The 18,035-nt window shown below is 35.2% G+C and overlaps 7 long non-coding RNA genes across 7 annotated transcripts; 6 read left to right on the plus strand and 1 right to left on the minus strand.

Moving 5' to 3' along the window:
- The first annotated feature begins 1,501 nt into the window (after positions 1 to 1,501).
- Positions 1,502 to 2,040, plus strand: LOC143207754 (uncharacterized). Its single transcript, XR_013008742.1, has 3 exons — positions 1,502 to 1,602; positions 1,678 to 1,746; positions 1,835 to 2,040. It is a non-coding gene; the product is annotated as an uncharacterized LOC143207754 (long non-coding RNA).
- A 129-nt stretch (positions 2,041 to 2,169) lies between these two features.
- On the plus strand, positions 2,170 to 2,821 carry LOC143208464 (uncharacterized). The gene is made up of 3 exons (XR_013008916.1): positions 2,170 to 2,442; positions 2,529 to 2,597; positions 2,689 to 2,821. It is a non-coding gene; the product is annotated as an uncharacterized LOC143208464 (long non-coding RNA).
- A 184-nt stretch (positions 2,822 to 3,005) lies between these two features.
- LOC143208374 (uncharacterized) lies at positions 3,006 to 6,006 on the plus strand. The gene is made up of 3 exons (XR_013008898.1): positions 3,006 to 3,292; positions 5,670 to 5,722; positions 5,791 to 6,006. It is a non-coding gene; the product is annotated as an uncharacterized LOC143208374 (long non-coding RNA).
- Positions 6,007 to 8,241: 2,235 nt separating this feature from the next.
- On the plus strand, positions 8,242 to 8,883 carry LOC143207765 (uncharacterized). Its single transcript, XR_013008744.1, has 3 exons — positions 8,242 to 8,349; positions 8,546 to 8,593; positions 8,676 to 8,883. It is a non-coding gene; the product is annotated as an uncharacterized LOC143207765 (long non-coding RNA).
- Positions 8,884 to 9,059: 176 nt separating this feature from the next.
- LOC143208462 (uncharacterized) lies at positions 9,060 to 9,932 on the plus strand. Its single transcript, XR_013008914.1, has 3 exons — positions 9,060 to 9,256; positions 9,338 to 9,382; positions 9,505 to 9,932. It is a non-coding gene; the product is annotated as an uncharacterized LOC143208462 (long non-coding RNA).
- A 1,451-nt stretch (positions 9,933 to 11,383) lies between these two features.
- Positions 11,384 to 11,907, plus strand: LOC143207752 (uncharacterized). Its single transcript, XR_013008739.1, has 3 exons — positions 11,384 to 11,520; positions 11,613 to 11,681; positions 11,773 to 11,907. It is a non-coding gene; the product is annotated as an uncharacterized LOC143207752 (long non-coding RNA).
- A 1,205-nt stretch (positions 11,908 to 13,112) lies between these two features.
- On the minus strand, positions 13,113 to 14,442 carry LOC143208458 (uncharacterized). Its single transcript, XR_013008911.1, has 3 exons — positions 14,347 to 14,442; positions 13,340 to 13,392; positions 13,113 to 13,271 (listed from the first exon to the last, which is right to left on the minus strand). It is a non-coding gene; the product is annotated as an uncharacterized LOC143208458 (long non-coding RNA).
- Positions 14,443 to 18,035: the final 3,593 nt, after the last annotated feature.

Genomic DNA, 18,035 nt, shown 5'->3' on the forward strand with positions numbered 1-18,035 from the left:
AAGTATAACTAAGCGCCATTGCTCTAGCATGAAATACAAAAATATGTGTCCGGTACAATTATTTCTTCTTCTTAACTGACTTGTGTTTGATTTATAAATTAGTCTTATAGTTAGCACAATATCTCTCACCGTTTCTTTTTCAGAGCGTATGTGGTCCTAGGGGATGAATACGGTTGTGTCGAAAATAATGCCTACAGAAGGAATACTTCTGCTACTGTTTCACTGGATGAAAATTGTAGACGTAATTGCATGTGATAATAAAGGAATGCTACAGTGAAATTCTTGACAAGTATTTCTTTTTTCTCGCAATCCTGCATAAATCTTGCATAGCAATTTATAAAAATATATAATTTTTATAGCACACCGCGATTTCGTAGAATGCATTAGAATTTGAGTATTGCAAGTGAAGTCTATTGCATATGGCATGAAAATGTAGAATATCCGCCACTGATAAAATCTGGTAGAACAGTGATAACTTCATTTTGAGTACTTCCAATGTGTCAGTCTCGAAAGGCTGCATTTACTGTTAAAACGTGGTCCGATACAGCATATATGACATTATTTAACGCCTTTCGATATCATTTACAATAGAATTATTGCCAGTATGTGTATATAAAGGAGAATACGCAAACTAGCGGAAACAAAAGTGTTCGAACTCAAGGAATCATGAACTTCAAACTCAATTTTATACTTTTATTTGTCTCTCTAATTTTACTGTCATGGAATCATGTGGCATTGGCAGTATATGTAAGAGAAAAATCTTTACTCAATTTATGTATCATATTTAGTAATGGTTATATATATGTTATACATTGTTCGTAATTTTTGTTAAGGAACCACCGGCATGCAGAGTTATAACGAAGAACCATTGTAATAGCATGAAATACAAACATATGTGTCCGGTACAATTATTTCTTCTTCTTAACTGACTTATGTTTGATTCATAAGTTAGTCTTATAGTTAGCACAATATTCTTTCTTTTTCAGAGCGTATGTGGTTCTAAATGATGAATACGGTTGCGTCGAAAATAATGTCTACAGAAGGAATACTTCTGCTATTGTTCCACTGGATGAAAATTGCGGACATAATTGTATGTGATAATAAATTAATGCTGCAGTGAAATTTTTGACATTTGTTTCTTTTTTCTTCCAATCCTGCATAAATGTTGCATAGCAGTTTATAAAAGTATATAATTTTGCATAGCAGACCGCGATTTCGTAGAATGCATTAGAATTTGAGCATTGCAATTGAAGTCCATTGAATATGACATGAAAATGTAAAATATTCGCCACTGATAAAATCTGGTAGAACAGTGATAACTTCATTTTGAGTACTTCCAATGTATCAGTCACGAAAGGCTGTGTTTACTGTTAAAACGTGGTCAGATACAGCATTTATTGCATTTTTTAATTTCGTACGAAACGGTTTGGAATTGCGATAAGCATATACATTATACATATATAAGCGGGATTCGTAAGCATACTGCAATTCACTAGTGAAAACCCAAGGCAGTCAAGTCAAGGAATCATGAACTTCAAACTCAATTTTATACTTTTATTTGTCTCTCTAATTTTACTGTCATGGAATCATGTGGCATTGGCAGTATGTATATGTAATAGAAAAATCTTTACTCAATTTATTTACTCAAGTTATATATTGTTCGTAATTTTTGTTAAGGAACCACCGGGATGCAAAAGTTTAACCGAGAACCATTGCCGTAACAGGAAATACAAACATATGTGTCCGGTACAATTATTTCTTTTTCTAAATTGACTTATGTTTGATTTATAAAGTCTTATAGTTAGCACAATATCTCTCATTTTTTCTTTTTCAGAGCGTATGTGGTCCTGAATTTTGATTACGGTTGTGTCGAAAATAATGTCTACAGAAAGAATACTTCTGCTACTGTTTCACTAGATGAAAATTGTAGACGTAATTGCATGTGATAATAAAGGAATGCTACAGTGAAATTCTTGACAAGTATTTCTTTTTTCTTCCAATCCTGCATAAATCTTGCATAGCAATTTATAAAAATATATAATTTTTATAGCAGACCGCGATTTCGTAGAATGCATTAGAATTTGAGCATTGCAACTGAAGTTTATCGCATATGACATGAAAATGTAGAATATCCGCCACTGATAAAAACTGATACATAGAACAGTGATAACTTCATTTTGAGTACTTCGAATGTGTCAGTCACGAAAGACTGCGTTTACTGTTAAAACGTGGGCAGATACAGCATATATGGCATTATTTAACTCCTTTCGATATCATTTACGATAGAATTACTGCCAGCATGTGTATATAAAGGAGAATACGCAAACTAGCGGAAACACAAGTGTTCGAACTCGAGGAATCATGAACTTCAAACTCAATTTTATACTTTTATTTGTCTCTCTAATTTTACTGTCATGGAATCATGTGGCATTGGCAGGATATGTAAGAGAAAAATCTTTACTCAATTTATGTATCATATTTAGTAATGGTTATATATATGTTATACATTGTTCGTAAATTGTGTTAAGGAATCACCGGCATGCAGAAGTTTAAACGCGAACCATTGCCTTAGCAGGAAATACAAACATATGTGTCCGGTACAATTATTTCTTTTTCTAAATTGACTTATGTTGGTTTATAAATTAGTCTTATAGTTAGCACAATATCTCTCATTTTTTTCTTTTTCAGCACGTATGTGGTCCTGAATAATGAATACGGTTGCGTCGAAAATTATGTCTTCAGAAGGAATACTTCTGCTACTGTTTCACTGGATGAAAATTGCGGGCATGATTGTATGTGATAATAAATTAATGCTGCAGTGAAATTTTTGACATTTGTTTCTTTTTTCTTCCAATCCTGCATAAATGTTGCATAGCAGTTTATAAAAGTATATAATTTTGCATAGCAGATCGCGATTTCGTAGAATGCATTAGAATTTAAGCATTGCAAGTGAAGTCCATCGCATATGACATGAAAATGTAGAATACCCACCACTGATAAAATCTGGTAGAGCAGTGATAACTTCATTTTGAGTGCCTCCAATGTGTCAGTCTCGAAAGGCTGCATTTACTGTTAAAACGTGGTCAGATACAGCATGTATGACATTATTTAACGCCTTTCGATATCATATAGGATAGAATTATTGCCGGCATGTGTGTATATAAAGGAGAATACGCAAACTAGCGGAAACACAAGTGTTTGAACTCAAGCAATCATGAACTACAAACTCAGTCTTCTGTTTATATTTGTTTCCGTAATATGCGGGATTGGAAATTGCATGGCAGAACCTGAAGTAAGAGACGAAATATCTTTAATTTATTCATTTTAACACGTGCTAATTATATTGTATTGAATCTGTGCTGTACATGCACGGATTTGTTAGGGAACCAGAGACAAGCAAAATTATAACGAAGTGCTACCATGAAATATAAACATATGTGTCCGGTACTGATTATTATCTCTTACTAATTAGATTACATTTTATTGAAATTCTCTTTCTTCTGTGCGTTTGAAACGAATACCTCAACATGATGATATATATTTTGATATGAATTTGAAATTTCTTGCTTCAAGTCGATATAATATTCTGCAACCACACATTCTTCATATTTTTCTGTACATTTTATAAGTTGAAAATGTTATGTCGCATTTGTACATGTAAGGAACAGAAAAGCAACTGTTCGCTGCTATTCAATACATCAAACATTCGACGTGGAGATACATAAATCAAAAGTTAGTATGCTGCTTCGTTCTCCTGGCATTCTCTTATCAGAATATTCCGTCCAACTTGCGGAACCACTATCATGCTGGCAGAAACGAACAGGAATGATAGCAAATAAGACAGTGAAATTGTTCACGTTGCTCTGTACAAGTTGCATGCGGTTGCACGCGAATCAAAGAAAAGAGATAATCTACAGGGTGTCCCAAAATTCCTTCAACATTTGAAGCAATATTATCCTTTGCAAAAATGTTCTCCGCGGCTTTGTTTAGGAGTTATTAACGAAAAACACGGACCAATCACAGCACGACCTAGACGCGAGTTGGCACAGTAGTCATGGCGCGCCTACTGTCTATTGGCCGACTGTGCCAACTCGCGTCTAGGTCGCGCTCTGATTGGTCCGTGTTTTTCGTTAATAACTCCGAAACAAAGTCGCGGAGAACATTTTTGCAAAGGAAAATATTACTTAAAATGATCTCAGGAACCTCCCACTTCCGGCTGTTGAAGGAATTTTGGGGGGGGGGGCACCCTGTATATTTAAATATTAGTCAGAATGTGACGAGACCAAGAAGTCTAGGGCGTTTCCTCTTTATTAATTAGGCGCTCACCTCCCCATTCGGCTTCCATTTCTCTGTCGCGAGTATGAGCGTTTCATTTCGCTAGCTATCGACCCGGTTATCCTAGTTTCCGGTAATTCTGCGAGTTAAGTTCGCGATGGCCGACTTTCCTTTTCGCGAAATGAGGCGAATCGCATCGCGGAATAACGAAGATTACAAGTTGCATCGGCGCGCGACTAACATCTGGCCACGGTTTCCCCCGGGCATATTACTTCTGTTTTCTTGGGAACGGACGGTGTCGGACGTACGAACAGAAATACGAATGTCCCAACGCGACGTTGTGCTTGCCAAGAATTTCATGAATATTCTTTAACATTAATGCGCTTTATAAATATTTATCGCGCCCCCGGATTTTACTATCTCCGACAAATTAAGCTTTCCAGCTGACTTAACCCTTTTCCGCACACCCGTAGCCGGGCCGTTACCTCTGTGGAAAGATGCAATTGGAATAGTAATTTCATACCCGCGATCTGCATCACGCTGCTACCTCAAGTCGTCCGGGATATTTAATATTCTACACAATGAATTTAGATTTTCTATTACGAAGAAAGCAGGGGGTAGACGGTGCCGTTGAATCGCTGGCTTCGCAACGATTAAGAGCCTTTTCCTTCGAATGGACTATTTATTGTGGTTAAGGAAAGTTCGAGCCGAAGCGTGGGGTGATTACCAAACTGCAGATCTTTATTCACATTTTTATTCACATCTGTTACAAGAAGTACAAACCATTTGGGAAGTTCTTACTTTCTTTAATAACTTTAATAGATTGGAAATAACATATTTATATAAAATTCAATCATATTCTTGATTGTTTGTTACGATATAGATGGGGCTTTACGTCGTGACTGTAATTATCCAAAGCGTACGAAATCGTCATTCGATGTGCCATTTCCCTAAAACCAATATAACATGATTATTGTGCTTTGTACTGAGAATCTTTTGTACCCGGTTTTTGCACGAAAGTTTTTGATTACGGCTGATATTTGCTGTGTCATTTTAGTTATTGAATATCACTTGCTTACCGCTTTAGAGGGTACAATATAGTACGTTAACACTAAAAATACGGACACAGTGAGAAAAAACAAATTCATTTTCGGGAACATGATTGCTTCTATGGAAAGTTTGACACTGTAGACAGCGATGCACGCGACACTGTTCTATATACGAAATAGTTGCGCGTAAAAACTATTCTTCGTGGCCGAGTTATCAAGTTAGAACACAATAAATGTTGCGTAAAAGAGTGGAAGTAGCATAATCAGAGAACTAATGCATGTAACGTGTTTTAATGATATTTTTACGACTGGAATGTTTATAACGTGTGCACATATTTGTCTTAGCCCATCAAAAGGCGTCTTCCGCCATGGCTCCATGTATAATTTGCTGCCGAGAGGTGCGAAAAACTGTTATTTCATATTTCAAGAAATTATTATATTTGATTACATTTCATAATTCTTCCAGGCTCGATCCCATAAGGCGTAAGGACAAATCAATGGAGTTTGAAGAAACTAACGTTCGATAATGTCAACGCAGTAATGCTAACTATATTATTCATTGTGGCAATGATGCAACGGGAAATAAAATAAATATAGAATTCTAATCGCTAGCATTAATTACAATTTCCTCTATCCTTCTTGCAATCCACATAATAGTTATATAGGTGGTCCCATGGTAATCATCGACACAGATTTCTCCGACACGGTTTTCACCGACAACATTTCATTAATTTTTTATTTATTAACTAATTCATTCAAGAACACTCGGTTTCATATTTCGTTTTCTCACTGATTTTCATTCAATCCACATTAATTAATTAATTAATAAAAAATTAATGAAATGTCGGAGAAATCTGTGTCGGTGATTTCCATGGGACCGTTATATGTATAGCTAAAACCAGGAAACCGCGATTCATTGGTTGAGACATGTTGCTGTGCGTGGTTTTTTACAGATTTGAGTACGTGCACATTTTGCTTCTTTATATACAGCACATGCGCGAGCTATATTCAGCACTAAAAAATTCTAACCAGATAACATAGTCACAAGGAACACGTCGACAATTCTACAGAAAAAGAAATCATAATTCGAAAAAGTGATGAACAACGTCCACAATGTAACCTTATGGGAAATAAAATATAAGCTTCCAATTGCTAGCATGAATTATATTACCCTTTCTTTTAACTCCTTAAAGTTCCTTAGAAATAGTTCTACAGACAGTTTATTAATGATACACTTACGGCAAGATTTCCTCGAAAACAAAGCCTCAAAAGAAAAAACATTGATTCCGTATATATTATTAGGTAATAGATATTACATTTTGTAAACAATGAAGCCAATAAATATCTTAGAAAGTAATCTGAAGAAGGAAAAAGTTTATAGTTCGTAAATATATTTTATTTAGTTTATTTGAAATCTCTCTCAATTTCTGTTACATTATGAAATGTCACTTGTGCTCTGTGATTCTATGATCAGCCAAGGCGCGGTATAAATACTTGTGCCTCTCTACGGTCTCTGGCCTGATAACAATTCAAAGAAGAACAAATTCAATGAATTAGAAATATTGTAAATATCAAATATTTCAGAATCGCGTGCTGCACATGTTATATTAATTCCTCACCGCTTCAGAGGGCGTAAAATACAACGATGACATCAATAGCACTGAAAGTGCAACAACAGCAATCTTCATTTTTCCAAACATTGTTCCTTTGTAGAATTGTTGGCTCTTCTATTATTCGATGTACACTTTACTGCTACATATATACATGTCGGCACAAACGTTTAAACATTAAAATGCACTTTTCGTGACCGCGCTATGAAGGTAATAGTTAATAAACTCCACTGTTGTTTTATATATTATATGTAATTTATTCTTTTTCTATAAATTACTAGAAACCTATGATGCAGATATTATGTATATCAAAACGATGGTAATACACACAAAATAAAACCAAATTCCATTCTTGCTTTTTAATACATTTAGGGAAGGGAATAATTTGTGGACTTGTAAGGTCTCGGGCCTAATAAACAAATAAGAGTCAAATAATTATTATGTTGTTAGTAACAAAGTGACATAAAACATTTTCATACTTAGTTGGGAAGCACTTCTGCATCCTCATAGTGACTATTTAAGAGTTGTGTCATTTTTCGCAACAGTATCGTATGGGAAACGATATCGAGATTGATAATTAAATATTTCGGAGTGCAAAAGGATAGTGTACCCAACACACACCATCCGAAGGTTAACTAGGAAATTTCTTTATATTATCAAGTACATATATGACTGCATTATGAAGTTTTTATTAAATTGCGCAATTTATCCGCGGGAAATGTTGTAATTTATATCGGTGAATTTAAAACGCGTTTTTGCAACATGCACAGATTGTGTCATGAATATCAGAAAAACGTGACAATGATAATGTTTTTCACATAAATTCACGCTGTCACGACTTACAGTGATAAAATGTTTCAAACTTCCACATGTAATCTTTCTCACAAACTATGGCTTTCTAGAGATGGGATTCTTGTGATAACAAACGTAAACTGTTGGAATAATGTGGTTCATTAACATTGTAATTGCTGTACAGTACACGCTACTAATTATGGGTAATCCATAACAGCTGTGTTTATATAAATTTTTCTCATTATTCCTATGCGTTTCCAACATACCAAAGTGTGTATAATGTATAATAATTCTTATATGAATAATGAATATATATGTAATGTAATATAAATGTCTTTCCAATTCAGTTTTTATGTAATACCCAGTCGAAAAATGATAAATTTAAATATGGATGGCAAGTTTTTAACGCTGCCACAAAACACTATTTTAAAATGCGATTAAAATTTTAATAGTAGGAAGTTCGTGCCTGTGGCGGGTATATAAGGAACAAAACTGTTTGTTAATATTAATGGATTGAAAAATCTACATACAGCATCATGTTCAAGGCAATCAACATCGCATTCCTTTTTGTGTCCGTAATTTTTCTGACAACACTTTATACTATGTCAACTGAAGCAACTGCGGTAAGAATTCATGCGCATATAAATTCTAATTATTTAATTTCCTCATTTGAAATGGTTTTGTTGAGTACATTTAAAGCTCACAAATATTCGATTGCTTATTGAGTGGATAATGTTGAATATTTTACTATTATATATTCATGATGAATGTCATATTATTAATATGTACCATTTCAATGATGTTTTTACATCTTTCCAGATTCCTCCCGGATGCAACTGTAAAAAGCCTAGATCCCTCATGTGTCGGGTAAAGTCATATATATGTAGTTATTGAATATGCTGTATACATAACTACTCAACATATCTAAACATTTTTTTCTGGCTTGTAGATGGTGTGCAAACATAATGGTTGAACAATTCGAATATGACACTAATGGAAGCAATTTACTGCAGAGAAAATAAATGGAAAGAACATTAACATAATAAAAAAAATTTTTTTCGAGAACAATATTGTAGCTTTATTTACCAAATGTAAAATATAGATAGGGTTGTGTGTAACAACAATATAGTTTGCCTCATATAAATTTATGCTATCACGTCCATACTTTAACACCAAATGATATAGAACATTGCTATTAATTGCTGCTGTCCACGATGGCTTTCTGTTATGCAATGTTGTTATCAGTAATGTTGAAATTAGAAGTGCATGGCATTAAAAGAAACTTTATGAGCGTCGTGATGTTATAGGTTCGAAATCGACGATTTTGCTGTAAGACAGTCACGAAAAATTCATTTTGCGTAGTCAAATGTTAGTCAGGAGGTATATATAAATAACGGTGCAAAAATATTCAAGAGTATTAAGTAAAACTTAAAAGATACAGTAACGAACATGTCCAACGTAGTTCGCTTAGTTTTCTTGCCTGTTTCCCTTCTTTTAGTGTTGGGATATTTCTGGACAGCAGCTGCAGAGGTGAGTGTAGTACACTTATACTTCAACTTTTAAATATTAATAATTGAAATATGATTACAATAACGCTATGTATCTCTTTAGGCATTTGGGTGCGACTGTAGTGCACCAGTAGGACGGCGATGTCGGGTAAAATTCTATAATAATCATTTAGTATACTCTACACATGAATACTTAACATACTATACTAATTTAGTATAATTCATATGTAAGGAATAGTAATCTTCATGTTGCCTTCATTTTCTTTCCAGCGCCAATGCGGTTAAGGAATTGAATATGAACCAGATATGGCAGCGTATCGAAGAGAATTGCACTGCATATGTTAACATCTGTAACGTGTATTAGGAACCTGAATACTATGAGCGAATAAATTATTAATTGATGTAAAACCAGAGAGACCTAAAATATGATCTGTAGTCTAAATCCCTACTGCAAGAATCCTTCACATCTCATCTTCCATTGCTTTTATTCCTTATTGATTTTGTTCTATGACGTGATGCACAAGGAAAGTTGAAGATAAAGCATTTGAGAAGAGAAGAAAATTGCCTGTTTGTGCTACATTGTGCTCGAATATTAAAATTGTAATATAAAAAATACAGAGAAACGATATTTAGAGTGGGCCCTCTACTTTTAATTTTTTGCGACTCCCTCTGTTGCTAAAAAAAACAAAAATTTTAATTGCTCAGAGACGTAAAGTGTAAACTGTTGTGTAAATTCCAATGTAAAGAAACAGCGCAGCAATTCAATTGAAGCTTGAAATGGAGATTGTATACCATAAGAAAATGAAACATTTGTTTGTGTAGAACTACAGGTCTGACAAGAAATAACGGAGTTAAACATTTCTTATTATAATTCTGTCAAATCGACTAATTTTGAAAAACCAAATGGTAACAACCATAACATAGATCTTTAGTATTCATATATTTAAGAAGTTTCGAAGTGGCCACCCTTTGAGCCGATTCAGAGCTCAAACGCGTTTTGAAATTTTCGGCTGTGGGCCGCAGCTCCTCTAGCGTCATTCGGTCCCACACCCGGCGCAGAAATGTTTTCAGCGCCTCGAAACTTTTATGGGGCTGAGCACAGGCCCTGGCCTCCAAAATCGACCAAACGCTGGAGCTCAGAGTTGAGATCCGGTGAGTACGGCGGCCATTCCACAGATGTGATGAAACCTGGAAAATGGGATTTGCTACGGTTTTCGTGGATCAAGGGGTCAAAATCAACCAAGAAGTGTATCGACGGGACATTCTCGAAGCCGTTGTACTTCTGTGGGCCCAACAGCACCTCGGCGATCCGGAATGGACGTTACAGCAGGATTCCGCGCCGGCCCACAGGGCGAAAACGACTCAGGAGTGGTGCAAAGCCCATTTTCCAGGTTTCATCACATCTGAGGAATGGCCGCCGTACTCACCGAATCTCAACCCGATGGAATACAGCGTGTGCTCGATTTTGGAGGCCAGGGCCTGTGCTCGGCCCCATAAAAATTTGGAGTCATTGAAAAAATCTCTGTACCAGGAGTGGAACCGAATGACGCCAGAAGAGCTGCGGCCCATTGCCGAAAATTTCAGGACACGTTTGAGCCTCTGTATCGGCGCAAAGGGTGGCCATTTCGAAACTTCTTAAATATATGAATACTAAAGGTCCATGTTATGATTGTTATTATTTGGTTTTTCAAAATTCGTCGATTTGACAGAATTATAATAAGAAATGTTTAACTCCGTTATTTCTTGTCACCCTGTAAAATATAAATCTTAATTCAAAGAAACTTGTATTTTATTCCGGACTGGTTCTAGTCAAACCATTTCACACTAAATTAAAACTACGTTACAGCATGAAAAGCATGACCTGTTTCCAAAAGTAGCAGGAAACTATTATTTCGGGTTTAAAAAATTTTACTAAACACTAAGAATCGTAGAAAAAAAGAAATTGCAACTTGGACATTATCATTTTTACAGTAACACGTTTCACAATACATACTGTCATATAAAATACAGCTTCTGTTACGTTGGTCACGATAGTTAATATTTATTATTAAAACGTGGTCATATAAACCATATATTACATTTTTTAAGTTCGTACGCGACTGTTTGAAATTGCGGTAAGCATATACATTATACATATATAAGCGGGATTCGCAAGCATAGGTGCAGTTCACTAGTGAAAACGCAAGGGAGTCAACTCAAGGAATCATGAATTTCAAACTCAATTTCATACTTTTATTTGTCTCTCTAATTTTACTGTCATGGAATCATGTGGCATTGGCAGTATATGTAAGAGAAAAATCTTTACTCAATTTATGTATCGTATGTGGTAATGTTGTAGTAATTGTACATGTTATACATTGTTCGTAATTTGTGTTAAGGAACCACCGGCATGCAGAATTATAAACAAGGGCCATTGCACCAGCGAGAAATACAAAAATATGTGTCCGGTACAATTATTTCTTCTTCTTAACTGACTCGTGTTTGATTTATAAATTAGTCTTATAGTTAGCACAATATTTCTCACCGTTTCTTTTTCAGAGCGTATGTGGTCCTAGGGGATGAATACGGTTGTGTCGATAATAATGTCTACAGAAAGAATATTTCTGCTACTGTTTCACTGGATGAAAATTGTAGACGTAATTGCATGTGATAATAAAGGAATGCTACAGTGAAATTTTTGACAAGTATTACTTTTTTCTTCCAATCCTGCATAAATCTTGTATAGCAATTTATAAAAATATATAATTTTTATAGCACACCGCGATGTCGTAGAATGCATTAGAATTTGAGTATTGCAAGTGAAGTCTATTGCATATGGCATGAAAATGTAGAATATCCGCCACTGATAAAATCTGGTAGAACAGTGATAACTTCATTTTGAGTACTTCCAATGTGTCAGTCACGAAAGGCTGTGTTTACTGTTAAAACGTGGTCAGATACAGCTTATATGACATTATTTAACTCCTTTCGATATCATTTACGATAGAATCATTGCAATCACGTGTATATAAAGGAGAATACGGAAACTAGCTGAAACGCAAGTGTTCGAACTGTGCTACCATGCTACCATACGTTTAAAGATGGTAAAAATTGCAGTTTTTCATGATTTTCGGCCTCCAACTGCAGTAATTCTAAGGATCCTTACATCTTTCAATGCCTGTCGTTTGTTCCCGCATTAACCGGTTTCTATGAAACTTTCACAGTGCATATAATTGGAATAGATTTATAAAACGTATTTGTTAAAATTTCAGTATAGCCCCGCATAAATAAGTTGTAAAATGCAACTTTTAGTATTTTCTCTACAATTCCGACCAAACGCAATTTTTGAAAAAATTTCTTTTCGCATCCTGTAGTAAACTAATTGCTCTAGCTTCCCAAAAAAGTTCAAATCGATATCAACGTTTTTTAGAGCGTCCGAATATTAATGGGAGTCACTGTATGTTAACTAACTATTATAGAAATAAGACGATTAGATTTATTTAAAAATGGCAAACCTTCAAAGTTTCAATAATCGCAAAATTTCGTGTTAAAATTAATTTATTACTTCTGGAGCGGATATAGCGTAAAATGATGATAAAACTACTGCTAAAACGAAGAAACCGCAATTCGTTGGCTGAGACATATTGCTGTGCGTGGTTTTTTACAGATTTGAATATGTGTATATTTTGCTTCGTTATATACAGCAACTATATACATATATATATTCAGCTAAATTAAAATATTCTAACCAGATAACATAGTCACGAGGGACGTCGATAATTCTGCAGAAACAGATATAAGAATTCTGCATAATTCAAAAACTTGATGAACAATTGTCTACAATTTCCTGTATAACTATTATGTATGTGGATTGCAAGAAGGACAGAGGATATTGTAATTAATGCTAGCGATTAGAATTCTATGTATATATTTATTTTATTTCCCGTTGCATCTCATTGCCACAATGAATAATATAGTTGGCATTACAGCGTTGACATTATCGAACGTTAGTTTCTTCAAACTCCATTGATTTGTCCTTACGCCTTACGGTATCGAGCCTGGAAGAATTATGAAATGTAATCAAATATAATAATTTCTTGAAATATGAAATAACAGTTTTTCGCACCTCTCGGCAGCAAATTAGCCAAGGAGCCGTGGCGGGATAGGCCTTGCGATGGGCTAAGACAAATATGTGCACACGTTATAAACATTCGAGTCGTAAAAATATCATTAAAACACGTTACATGCATTGGTTCTCTGATTACGCTACATCCACTATTTCACGTAACATTCCTTGTGTTCTAACTTGAAAACTCGGTCATGACGATTAGTTTTTACGCGCAACTGTTTCGTACATAGAACAGTGTCGCGTGCATCGGTGTCTATAGAGTCAATCACATTCCATAGAATATAGAAGAAATCATATTCCCGTAAATGAAATTGTTTTTTCTCGCTGTATCCGTATTTCTAGTGTCAACATACTACATATAATGTACCTTCTATATAATTTCAATTGTATTTAGTGGTTTAATCAACGATGAAAGTTTCGAGCGTAACGAAGAACAGCGTATGGGACATTCTTTGAACTGTGCCGGCGACGGGGACTGTCTCTTTCTTTCCCATACGCTGTCCTTCCTTCCGAACGAAACTTTCATCGCCGATTAAACCACTAAATACAGTTGAAATTGTATCGTGTTGGTCTTATTTTTATCAGAAAAATGCCAGAAATAAATTAGTGAAAGTCCCATAAAAAATATGTAACGAACAATAAAGCATTTTTAATTGGCAGTACATTGTGAGAACACGCGGGCCTTTAAACTGTGCCGGCGATACTCTACGACTACTGTCCGAGCAGAACGCGGCTGTTGAACAGCAAATGAGTATTTACTGTCTCATCATGTTGAGGTATCGTTTCAAACGCACAGAAGAAAGAGAATTTCAATAAAATGTAATCTAATTAGTAAAAGATAATAATCGGTACCGGACACATATGTTTATACTTCATGGTAGCACTTCGTTATAATTTTGCATGTGTCTGGTTCCTTAACAAATCCGTATATGTATAGCACAGATTGAATACAATATAATTAGCACGTGTTAAAATAAATAAATTAAAGAGATTTCGTCTCTTACTTCAGGTTCTGCCATGCAATTTCCAATCCCGCATATTACGGAAACAAATATAAACAGAAGACTGAGCTTGTAGTTCATGATTGCTTGAGTTCAAACACTTGCGTTTCAGCTAGTTTCCGTATTCTCCTTTATATACACATGCTGGCAATAATTCTATCGTAAATGATATCGAAAGACGTTAAATAATGTCATATATGCTGTATCTGACCACGTTTTAACAGTAAACGCAGCCTTTCGTGACTGACACATTGGAAGTACCCAAAATGAAGTTATCACTGATCTACCAGTTTGTATCAGTGGCGGATATTCTACATTTTCATGTCATATGCAATGGACTTCACTTGCAATGCTCAAATTCTAATGCATTCTACGAAATCGCGGTCTGCTATAAAAATTATATATTCTTATAAAATGCTATGCAAGATTTATGCAGGATTGGAAGAAAAAAGAAAGACTTGTCAAGAATTTCACTGTAGCATTCCTTTATTATAACATGCAATTACGTCTACAATTTTCATCCAGTGAAACATTAGCAGAAGTATTCCTTCTGTAGACATTATTTTCGACACCACCGTATTCATCCCCTAGGACCACATACGCTTTGAAAAAGAAACAGTGAGAGATATTGCGCTAACTATAAGACTAATTTATAAATCAAACATAAGTCAGTTAAGAAGAAGAAATGATGGTACCGAACTCCTCGAAGTTCTTTAGAAATTCTCTCCTTCTCTTCTTCTCTCTTCTTCTCCTCTTCTTCTCTCTTTACAAGTGCTGTCCTTCTTTATGTTCGGCTCGGTCTTTGAAGCTCAAAAAAATAGTGTCCGTCTATGAACTTTGCACACGAACCTCCCTGAGGCATTCGCGACTATAGAGGATTTATTGCATAACTACCGATAATAACCATTTCTATGGAATTGTTTATCAGTTTCAATGCAATGAAGACACTAGTGGTTGCAACTAGTGGTTGATAATGTTACTGAAATGTAAACATGGTCTGCCACCGCGGCGACAACAATTAACATTCTGTACCCCTAACCAAAATAAAGTAAAATGCATACAAGATAAAAGTAATCATGTTCTAGTCATTTTAATTATGTACTATTATTATTTCTGTGTCAAATGGAAGATTAAAAATCTTCTTTTACCCTATAATCCGAAACGAAATTATGAGATTACGTTATCGAGAGTGAATTGTGTTGGTTTATGATTAAAGTTTCTGTTGCTGTTAAAATATCTGTTAAAAAATCACAAGCCATGAGCCACAGAATTACAAAATGTATGGAATAATCGCAGATAAATAATGTGTTAACATTCGACGATCGACATTCTAAACAATGCAAAATTTTCTTCAGAACTCGAAGACTTCATACTTGTTTAACATGCATTAAGAAAGATATATCGAGGACGTAATGTGTCAAAAAGAAAAATTGTATTTAATCGAAACGAATGATTTGAACGTCAGTTACGTTACGGTATTAAAAGACACTTTATGAGTGTCGCGACGCTGCTTGCAAACAAAATGGACGGTTCTGGTGTAAGACAGTCACGACAAATTAATCACACATCGTGACTGAATGAATCTAGCCAAATACGTATTGCGTGCGCAGTATTTGCATTTGCAATTATATTCGAACATAACATGGCAATGATCGGAAGGAATACCATATATAAACAGCAGCAGACAAATATTCACGTATCTTCAAAAAACCATTCTATTTGTCATTTCAGTGACTTCATTACTGCAAACATGTTCACAAGTATTCGTTCCGCTTTGTTACCCGTTTATCTCGTTGTAATCCTGGGATATTTCTGGGTGGCAGTTGCAGAGGTGAGACTGATAGTTATTAAATGATATTTATGATTAATATGGTATATTGTTGCAATAATGAAAGTGTCTTTTCAGCCCATTTCATGCAGTTGTAATGCACCAGTAGGGGCTGCATGTCGGGTAAATTCATATTTAACTGTTCAATATATTATATATTTATCTATACAGTATGTAGACAGAATACTAATGTCCACGCATTTATTTTGCCTTTATAGCGAAAGTGCAGACCCAGAGGTTAAGGAATTGGATACGATTCAAATGATGGCAGCTTATCGAAGAAAACCTTCAGGCACTGTGTACTGGAATGTCTGTTGTGTGTCCTAAATTTAATGCGACTGCCATGAGAAAATAAAGTACTTCAAAACTAAACAACGTGAATTAATCTTATAACTTTGCTTTCATTTATTATTATTGACATCTTCCCATCCGGACAGTTCCCATCTGTCGAACGCTTAAAAGTTCAGAAGTAAACAATTAGAAATTCAGAAATAAAAATTGTTGTGTTCATTGAATGGACAAGTACTCCGAAATAGAAACTGTGTGTTTCGATTAGTGCTCGCTAGTAGCCACTGAAGGTGGGCCAAGGGTAAACAAAGAAAGTATTATTGCACTCCCCTTGGCCCACCCCGTGTTACATATAAAGCGGATTACCATCACATAAAGAAAAGGTCAACTTTCCGACTGTTTAAAGTGGGCCAGATGGATGACCACTGGTCAGCCCCTAGCTCAGCGCGCTTGCCGAGTTTAAGTGCGCTATGAGCAGCGAAGCGCAACTTTCCGTAGTTCAACTAATTTCAGTTCAACTAATGTTCGCACATTTACTTTTCCTGTATAGCCAAAGGCCAGTCCTGAAGCTGAAAGTCTTTGGAGGAATTGGGAATAATTCAAATCATAATGATGATCAGTTAAATAATGTGTTTACATTCGACGATCGTCATTCTAAGGATTCAAAATTTTCTTCAGAACTCGAAGACTTCATACTTGTTTAACATGCATTTAGAAAAATATATCAAGGACGTAATGTGTGTGTCAAAAAGAAAAATTGTATGTAATCAAAACGGATAATTTCAACGTCAAGAATCTTTATGAGTGTTGTGACGCTGCTTGCAAACAAAATGGACGGTTCTGGTTTAAGACAATCACGACAAATAATCACACACCGTGACTGCATGAGTCTAGCCAATTGTGCATTGCGTGCGCAGTATATTTGTAATTATATTTGAACATAACATGGTAATGATCGGACGAAATACCATATATAAACAGCAGCAGACAAATATTCACGCATTTTCAAAAAACCATTCTAGTCGTCATTTCAGTGACTACATTACTGCAAACATGTTCAAAAGTATTCCTTCCGCTTTGTTACTCGTTTATCTCGTTGTAATTCTGGGATATTTCTGGGTGGCAGTTGCAGAGGTGAGACTGATGCATAATTATTAAATGATATTTATGATTAATCTATTGTTGCAATAATGTAAGTGTCTTTTCAGCACGTTCCATGCAACTGTTCTGCACCAGTAGGGCATACATGCCGGGTAAATTCATATTTAACTGTTCGATATATTATATATTTATCTATACAGTATGTAGAAAGAATACTAATGTCCACGCATTTATTTTGCCTTTATAGCGAAAGTGCAGACGCATAGGTTAAGGCATTGGATATGATTCAAATGATGGCAGCTTATCGAAGAAAACCTTCAGGCACTATTTATTGGAATGTCTGTTGTGTATCCTAAATTTATATAATGCGACTGCCATGAGAAAATTGTGGGTGGATCACAATAAATTAACTCGTGGATGGACAAAGAATTGTATATTTAAATACTAAGAAGATATTGAATAAATGCTGTGAGTT

The sequence above is a fragment of the Lasioglossum baleicum genome, chromosome 4 (genome assembly GCF_051020765.1).
Source record: "Lasioglossum baleicum chromosome 4, iyLasBale1, whole genome shotgun sequence".
In the NCBI taxonomy this organism is placed as follows: Eukaryota; Metazoa; Arthropoda; class Insecta; order Hymenoptera; family Halictidae; genus Lasioglossum; species Lasioglossum baleicum.